The following is a 9,551-nucleotide window of genomic DNA, read 5'->3' as shown; positions in this document are numbered from 1 at the left end:
CCCTTCCACAAGAGAATAGTTTTATTGTGTGGCTGATGCCCAAGTAGCTCCAACTTGTCTGGAAAATTGTCCTGTAGCACTGTCAGGAATGAAGCCGAATGTCATTGGTAAGAGGCAAAGCCAATCTAATAAATCCATATAAACAACCAAGCTCAAAGCCAGTCCCAGTATTCATCATTTCAATGTACAAGGTAGCGATCAGTCCCGGAATCTAAGGAAAGGAATTTCTGGTGTTCCCTGGTTCATTGCTCCACCTCTGCACATGAGGAAATACATATTCATCACTCCTGATAAAAATTCATCTAATCTGTACTTTAAAATACTCCATAATCTCCCTGGTGACTTTGACCTAAATCTTGTCATGCAAATTACACCCAGTAGTTTCTTGCTTATTTGCAATGGATATGGAAGCAAGGCTATTCCCTCATTCTTTTCATATGATGTCCCCTAAATCAGCTCTTCCTCCAGACAAACATCTCAAAGCCGTTTTTTCCCTCGGAGATCTTCATCTAATTGCTCTACTTCTTTCTCCAAGTGTAGTTCTAAACCGGCAATAGTACTCTCATTGTGACCCTGCCCATTCTGAGTACAATAAAATTGTTACCGCACATGCTTTAAGAATGGAAAATACATCTATAAATATGCATAATTTCATTCTATTTTCTCTTTCAGCAGCAATGTGTTACGCCTGACTTATGCTCACCTTGTGACCTATTATTGCCTCCCAGGTCCTCTTCTACAGTGTTATTGCCAAGCTATGCTTTTGCTGTCAAATACTTGTTGGAATATTTTTTCTTAACTGTGAAGAATAGCGTGTTGCATTGGTATGTAACAAACTGTACTGAATTGCTTCAGTGCATTTCTCCATCTTGTCAGGATTACGGTGAGTTTGAAGGTTCTGTCCTTATGACTGTCTACCCTCGGATTAGACAAAGGAAAAAGATACGGTGAAATTTGTTATATTACAAGAAATCCTCATTTGCAAGATGTGAGGCTTTAGTGGGAGTTTTGAACTTCAATCATTAAAATGGGCATCCAGAGGTAGATTTGGTTTTCGGGTCAAAACAATAAGATTTGTAGCTCACAAATGTTGTGAACGACTCACCATGACTAACCCCCTCCTTCTGTGTGGCAATTACTTTAATGTAGACGGGCATGAGACGCATTACCTATTTCGACAGTCAACAGCAGCACTGAACTTGGCCGGGAAAACAGGATTTCAACCTTTTCTCAATAAAACCGTTGAGAGAGAACAGCAACAGTAAAAGTGATGTAGGTGTCTGCTTCGCTAATGAGCAGCATTCCAGGCTCTGTGCCACCATCATGAACCCAGGAAGCAGCGCGCCACATCTTCACTGTAGATTTAATGCAAGTGTCAGACTTCAGAGGCGTAAAAAAAAAAAAACCCAAACCAACCCCGAAAAACCCCCAAATGAAAATATTTTGAGCTCAGTAGAAGCGTTTTTGCTAACAAGACTTCATTTAATTAGCAAACCTGTGAGCAGAGCTGATCTGCTATGAGAAAATTCTTTTCAGCTCTCGCTGTGCCGGCACTGACTGTTGGGTAGGAACGCATGGGAAATGAAGCAAACCCACAGCCAAGATGCCATAATCGCTGCGAACTGAGAAATATTCTCGGCTAAACCTCGTTTCCTCATCTTTTTCTCAAGCAATCGCTGACACCAATTTTCGAGTGAAGGCTGAGAAATGTTCCGCTGTTCAGTCCTCCACAAGCAGCGCAAAAGTAAAAGCAAACTTGCTGAATGCAGCTTGCACCAAATAATACTGTAACTGGAGGAAATGAGCAGAACAGATGATGCCAAAATGAATATAATTCACCAAATGCAGTAATAGCAGAGGCATGTCTCCTCAGCAAAGCCATAGGACAAGGGGTAACAGGTTCAAACTTGAACAGGGGAAGTTTAGATTGGATATAAGGAAGAAGTTTGTTACTGTAAGGGTGCTGAGGCACTGGAATGGGTTGCCCAGGGAGGTTGCGAATGCTCCATCCCTGGTGGTGTTCAAGGCCAGGTTGGACAGAGCCTTGGGTGGGATGGTTTAGTGTGAGGTGTCCCTGCCCATGGCAGGGGGGTTGGAACTGGATGATCTTAATGTCCTTTCCAACCCTAACTATCCTATGATTCTATGGTTCACACTGTCATGAGCTCATCTCTAGCCATTAGAACTTTCTCTGTCTGTCCCAGCAGCTCATATTTACGCAGTCCCAAATACATCAGTGTGAAACGTGAGTGCAACTGGCATCATGGAAAACAAGAAGAATAATCACTAGTGGGTGTCTTGGAGAACAATTGCCTCAGGTTTTTTTCCTAGTGAGCTTTGCATATTCAGAAAGATCTAGTTACTTGCATGACTAAGTGAACAGTCTTTTATTCAGTTGTTTGAAAGAGGTGAACAGGTTTTAACGGGCTCATTATCGCAGCTAAGGACAGGGAAGAAGGCCCAGCTGCTAATGTTGGAACAGACAAGATAGCTCATCTCGACCTTCAGCTCCCTTCTCCCCTCCACCCCCTGTCCCTGGAAAAATCCTGACCCCATTGTGCCATGGTGTGAATCAGCACCTTCTCTGGAGCTCTGCAATTAAGATTCAGCAGTGCTTGGAGAGCAGCAGTCGGCCACACTGGACTAATTAATTTTTCCTGCCTGAATAATTACAGTCCAGAGGTGACCATGAAAGCCAAGCAAATCAATTTGTGTTCTACTGAGATCCTCATCAGTCACGGAGCACTAACCAAGAAGAAAAAAAAGCATCAGAAACAGAGCTGCCCCCTGAACAACAAGCAACAAAGGTTGCTAAACTTCCATGCCGGACAAAGGGAAAAACAGTTCACAGAATCTGCTTTGGTTTTTGGTTTTCATCCCATGCAACTGATTTATATTCTAGCCAAAACCACTTCGAAGCTCAGTTTATAAAGATGAGCGCCATCGTTTTGCAAGTGTCTCAGCAAGTGTTGGGAGTGACTTTCCCACTTTCTAAACAGAAACAATCTGCTGCTCTACTGAACCAGTGCTTTGCTGTCAGCGGCTCAGCCTATTTTCCAGGGAAAACTTTTCCAGAAAGGCCGGGGACAGACAAGCAGACAGCTGTCTCCACACACCACTGATGGAATCATAGAATCATAGAATAGTTAGGGTTGGATAGAACCTCAAGATCATCCAGTTCCAACCCGCCTGCCATGGGCAGGGACACCTCACACTAAACCATCCCACCCAAGGCTTCATCCAACCTGGCCTTGAACACCGCCAGGGATGGAGCACTCACAACCTCCCTGGGCAACCCATTCCAGTGCCTCACCACCCTAACAGGAAAGAATTTCCTCCTTAGATCCAATCTAAACTTCCCCTGTTTCAGTTTTAACCCGTTACCCCTTGTCCTGTCACTACAGTCCCTGATGAAGAGTCCCTCCCCAGCATCCCTATAGGCCCCCTTCAGGTACTGGAAGGCTGCTCTGAGATCTCCACGCAGCCTTCTCTTCTCCAGGCTGAACAGCCCCAACTTTCCATGCAATACCTCTCTCAGCCTTAACAGAGAGTATCCCAGAGAAGTATTGTCTCCTGAAATCCAAAGTTTTCTTCTTTTCCCAACAAAATTCTCCATGGAGTTCACGTAATCCTAGAAGAAGCAACAAGTGGGTTTGGTTGGTGGTATGACAGAGAAGATCTAGTTTTTCCTACATGGTGAAGAACTGGAACACGTGTTTCTCCCAGAACAGCGAGCGTGGTGTGAGAATTTGTGGACAGGAGCTGTCTCACTGGTGCAGGTGGGATGAATCTCACTGTAGAAGTGTCAAGGCATCATGCCCAGCTAGGAGTGATTCTTCTGCCTACGTCAAACCAGGTGGAGCAGTCTAATGGGATGCGTGTGTCCCAGCGCCACTTGTAAGCAAGCATTTAGTCTGAGCTTTGGTAGCTAACTGTGGTAAGGACAATCCTGCTAGCATCATGAGCTTCCCTGAAGTTTATCTCAGAACGTCTCATCTCATGGAAACAAGGAGAGAATCACACCGACTTAGGAAGGGAACGTCACTCTAGACATCAGACGTGCATCTCACTAAGCCCTTCTCTTTAAAATACATGTGTATGCCTATGAACACATGCATGTCTATACATACACATGAGCATGTGTGCATGCGTCTATGATGATGTGGGGAAAAGTCTCGCTCCCAGTCACTTGCTGCAGAGGCAGATGGTTGTCTCTACAAGTCAGTCCAAGGCTTTGAGACTCTTCAGAAGGATGCATTAGCCACATCTTTTATTTGAACAGGAAGCTTAGCAGCTTTGGAGGTGTTGCGCACACAGCACAACGTGGCTGCTGCCAAGAGATTCCCAGGAACGCTCCTGTCATGTACACAAGCCTGCTGCCAGCCATTTCAGCCAAGACTCATAGAAAGTCAGTGGCAAGGACCTCAAAGCCAAGATCAGCCAGGAGAACAGGGTAAAGGAGAACGTTTCTGCCCCATCACTGACCTCCACATCCCCTTGTCCAACAGGCGCTTTGCAGTGGGGCAGTGCTCCCCTGACAAGTGGCACTGGTCAAAGGCACTGTGCTTCACCCTGAACACAAGCTGAGTCATGGAGAAAGTACCACTCTGATGAGGAGTCTGCTGAGGTTCTCTTGGTTTTGGTTTTGTTTCTGTTTTACTTTTCTGCCCTTGTGGTACCATAACCGTGATATGGAAAGGCTCCGTGATGATCAAGGTGGCCATTGGTGGTTCTCTGCCCAGTAGTTGACAGACCTGATGGTCCATTTTAATCCATGTCCCATCACACACAATATAAAAAGCTGGTTTTAATGACTGCAATTAAGTTGGTGTTTGGGTTTTTTTCAGTCTTTTTCCCCATGCACAGAAGCTTGCTAGGTTTTTCTTGGTCACCCAAAATAATGGCCCTTTTCCAGAATGGGCTTTTCTTTCCAATACATTTACTTTAAAACTCAATTGCCTTTCAATTCCTCCAGATGAGTGCGCTTTGAAGAAACATTGTGTTTGGAAAGCTCATCAAGAACTTGTGGAGAGGCATGAAATCGTTGGCATTTTTGCTTTGCTCTTTCTCCATGTTTCCTTCCCATCATTCCCCTGCTACCAAAGGAAAGACCTTGCTCTTCTGACTTTACCAACCCCAGCGAAGCGGGGACTGAAGGGACCCTAAGGCGGTATTACCACACTGAATGGCGCGCCAAGAGCTTTTTGTCTTTCAACGTAAGCAGCTCTCGGCATGGAAAACCCACAATATTGGGTCATAGAGGTTAATAAAACTGCAACAAATAATTTATCAACGTGGTGGTTTGAAAGCCGGTGTTGGTCACAATGACCAAATTTGCATCCCTGGGTCATTATCTTTTGGCATAAATAAAAGCCTTGCCCAAATTCTCCCGCCCCTCGTGCAATGGCACCAAGAAGATGATTTCTCTTGACGCGCTGAACTTTTGAACCCGATGAAAAAATCTTGGTTTTAGTTATACAAGAGAGTCATTGAAAGTTCATCGCCCTTTCTCACATTTCCCCCACCAAAGGGACATAAGGAAAAACATCAAGTGTAATATCCGTCAATGTTAGTGAGGCATTCAGAATACATCACCGATGCATAAATATCTCAAATGAAACTCCAGTGGCAGGAGGAGGCTCTGGAAGAATGGAGATGCACAGCGATATTTAATTAGAAATTGCACCAAAATTATTGTCTTCGCTCATAAAAGGACTTCTCACACTCATTGCTTTGGTTCGAATATGAGCCTGAAATCCTGGGTGCCCCCATCCAAAAGCTCTAGATTTTTCCTGGTTCACTGGCCACTTTTTCCTGCCAAAGCTCATAAAAATCCAGAGAGCAATTTGCTTAACACGAGGGGTGTGAAATCCCCACTTGGGGAAGGGGAAGTTAATTGGTAAAGAAAAGAATCGTGAATCCAGGCCACTGAGCAGTTTGAATTGGTGAGCTCTCTCGTGACCTTGATTTGTTGTGGGTTTATTTTCCTGAAATGTATTTCCCAACACAGATTGGGAGAATCTTTCCACTGGAATCACCACGCTCTGGCTTTTCCTGTCCTTTAAACAGAGCAGTGCGTGTGTACTTCTTATGTAAGAGAAATGCTGATGAAGAAAGACTTCTGAATGACCAGCAGAAGAAAGCAGGCATACAACTTGCATGGATAATCCATCTAATGTGAACCCATGGCTGCCAAGCAGTTTGCTGCTAGCAGTGCTTGTGCAAGTAAAACTATCTGGAGCACCTTTGTTTCTATAAGCAGAAATTCGGTCAGAGGTGACCCACAACATGTGCTATGAAGAACATCGGCTACACAGGCAGAGTTGTCTGCTGATAGGAGGCTCTCAGGCAAAAATGCTGCAGAGATACGGCAACAAGGACACGGACAGATGCCCCTGCCTGGCAGAGATCCCAGCTACCAAAGGCAATGTCAGTGTGGCTGAAGAAAGAACAGGAGGACGTAGACCATGGAGTGGTTCTTGCACTAAGGAAGAGGTGATCATGACAGCCTCAAGTCAAAAATAGACTATGGGAGATGTTAATTAAAAAAACCCTAAAGGTTTCCTAGTCTGTAATCCCTAGAGAGGCTCTTATATTCCTAACTTATATCCATCAATTAAGGAGAGTAAGGCACTATCCCGTGAAGGTCAAAGAAAGCTAAAATTACTGCATCCATCCTTTTTGTACCACTACTTTGATTGTGTGTTGAGGGATCTCTTCACTACTTCTATTTACTCACTGCATCATTTGTCAACCAATAGCTTCTACTCTTGCCAGTGAAGTCATGCTTTTCCCCTTTGTACATCAATTGTCCTCATGTTAACCTGTGTGGAAACACAAGTGGAGAGGAAAGCCTGCCATAGTCATTGATGCTAACATAGGCCTTGCTGTCAGACCCAACTCAAAGTGTTGTCAGAATCCAACTGAATGGTAGGGGAATAGGAAAGACAACATGACTGTGGAAACCTTACCCAAAAAGTATGAATATTCCACTCTCCTGAGTCAACAAGCATTTCTATGGCTTTAAGTGGGACAGTATGTGTAAAGGAGGCAGAAAATAGCTACTGGCATGATTGCCTTCAGGACTATCACCGTGTTGATTTGAGGATGTGATCAGAAATAGTGCTGGGTCATTAAGAGACTCTCTTTAGGCTAAGCATTGTGCTAGATCAGACAGCTATTACAAGAATCTCCTGTGGTAGAAGGGCAAATAGCACGCTCATGAAATCGGCCCGTGATACCCAGCTGACATGCAGAGAATCATAATAATCATAGGTGATGAAAAAGAGGGAATTAAAAGATACAAATGCAGAAGAAAAAGACCGCTGAGGCTCAGTGTGGAAAACTGTGAATTATTTGACAGATATTCAACAAACAAGGTAACCAAATGGAGATGCCGTACTTAAAGAAAGTGCATGACGCAAGAGAGAGCAACGATAGAGATCATTGACAAACTTGCCATCAGTATATGGTACAAAGAACAAGGGCGACAAAAATACCTTCAAGCATTTTGTGTGATTGAGAGCGGCAGAAGAGTGAGCAGGAGATTTCCAAGAGAGGAAAACGAATTCCTTTCTGAACCATATAGAATGAGACACCTTTTGTTTGGTGTTTTGAAAAGTGCAGAGTTCAAATCAGGGAGGAAAAGTGAGGGCAGCGTCTCCAGCCACCAAATCAGCAGGAAAGAACAGGAGAAAATGTGTACAAATAATTATTTCCTATTTCCAGGTGTTTTAGGCATCTTTTGCTTATTGAAACCTGAGTGCAAATGCAGAGTTTCTTTGCATATACCAGTGAAAATGATGAATAAAGCTTATACCTTTCCAGTGAAAGAAATTAACTATTGATTAATCTTTCTTGTCTTCCCCCCACCCCAATAACTATTGAAAAAAGATTTCAACCTGTGCAAAAGAGTTTGTAAATCACAGAATCACAGAATGGTTTGGGTTGGAAAGGACCTTAAGCTCATCCAGTTCCAACCCCCCTGCCATGGACAGGGGCACCTCACACTAAACCATGACACCCAGGGCTTTATCCAACCTGGCCTTGAACACTGAATCTTGGTTCATCCTCCCATTTGATGTCCTCCCATGAGACTTGCTGCTTGTTACCAGGGTTCTGAGCATGTTTTCTCTGTAATAATCCATGGCAGTTTTCTGAAACATCATACCTGGATTTACGGTGCTATTTATTCTCTATAAACTCGCATTGCTTTTTATCAAACAGCAATTGTATCCTTTGCCTTCCTCCAAGGGTTGCTCACAATTGCTGGCTGTTGGGTGTACACTAACTGAGTGCTAACTGCCAGTGGAAATGAACAATTATATACACGTATGAACACAAGCGCACACATATATCACAGAATCACAGAATCCCAAGGGTTGGAAGGGACCTCAAAAGATCATCTAGTCCAACCCCCCTGCAAGAGCAGGGTAACCTACAGTACATCACACAGGAACTTGTCCAGGCGGGCCTTGAATATCTCCAGTGTAGGAGACTCCACAACCCCCCTGGGCAACCTGTTCCAGTGCTCTGTCACTCTTACAGTAAAGAAGTTCTTCCTGATGTTAACGTGGAACTTCCTATGCTCCAGTTTACACCCATTGCCCCTTGTCCTATCTCTGGATATCACTGAAAAAAGCCTAGCTCCATCATCCTGACAACTACCCTTTACATATTTGTAAACATTGATGAGGTCACCCCTCAGTCTCCTCTTCTCCAAGCGTATATATACATATACATATATATACATATATATATATACATATATATATACATATATTCGTTGATAATAACAAACCTGCGAAGAAGGAATAATTCAGGAAGGATGGAAATGAGTAAAAAATCGAGTTGCTTTTGGAAAATCTTTTCAACCAGAAGGAATGGGGTTTTTTGGATGTCAAAACCTTTCTTCTTAGAGCCTTGCATAGAGAATCATCTGCCTCGACAGTCAGACTGTTTCCTTGTGACAGTTTCAAAGTGAAATAATCCTACCTTTGGTTCAGAATGAAACCTGTAAACGTCTACATTTGTAAACCAAGGAAGGGAAAGAGCGGTTGGGGTGTTTGTGGAGCCAACGAGGAAGCAAAAAAAAAAGATTCATTTCCAGCCTCATTAAATTCCTCGGGTATTTTGTGGGTGAGTTTCGACTTATTGAATGAAAACAGCAAAACAGAACAAAAATAATTTCATCTTAGTTTGAGCATACCATCCTCGGTCCTTGGTTTGGTAAAGGAACAACTGATTCTGCAGCTTCTGCTGGAAGACTACTGACACTCCTCAAACCTTCCCCCGAGCATTCACAGCTCCATAACTTCTCATGAATAATGGACTAACTGGCACAAATGTGACACTTTCATGTATGTGACCTACCTGATTAATTGAGACCCACACCATTCTGTGATCTATGTTATCTCATGCTGGCAGTTTATATGTATTAGATAGACCTGAAATACACTTCTAATTGATTTTTATCAGTAAATCCAAAGAACTGCAGTTTGGTTTTTCTACTATGCTTGCAGCCAGCCTGGATCTTCACTTAAGATGTGCTA

This window comes from Lathamus discolor, chromosome 16 (assembly GCF_037157495.1).
Source record: "Lathamus discolor isolate bLatDis1 chromosome 16, bLatDis1.hap1, whole genome shotgun sequence".
Classification (NCBI taxonomy): Eukaryota; Metazoa; Chordata; class Aves; order Psittaciformes; family Psittacidae; genus Lathamus; species Lathamus discolor.
This window is presented reverse-complemented; position numbering follows the sequence as displayed.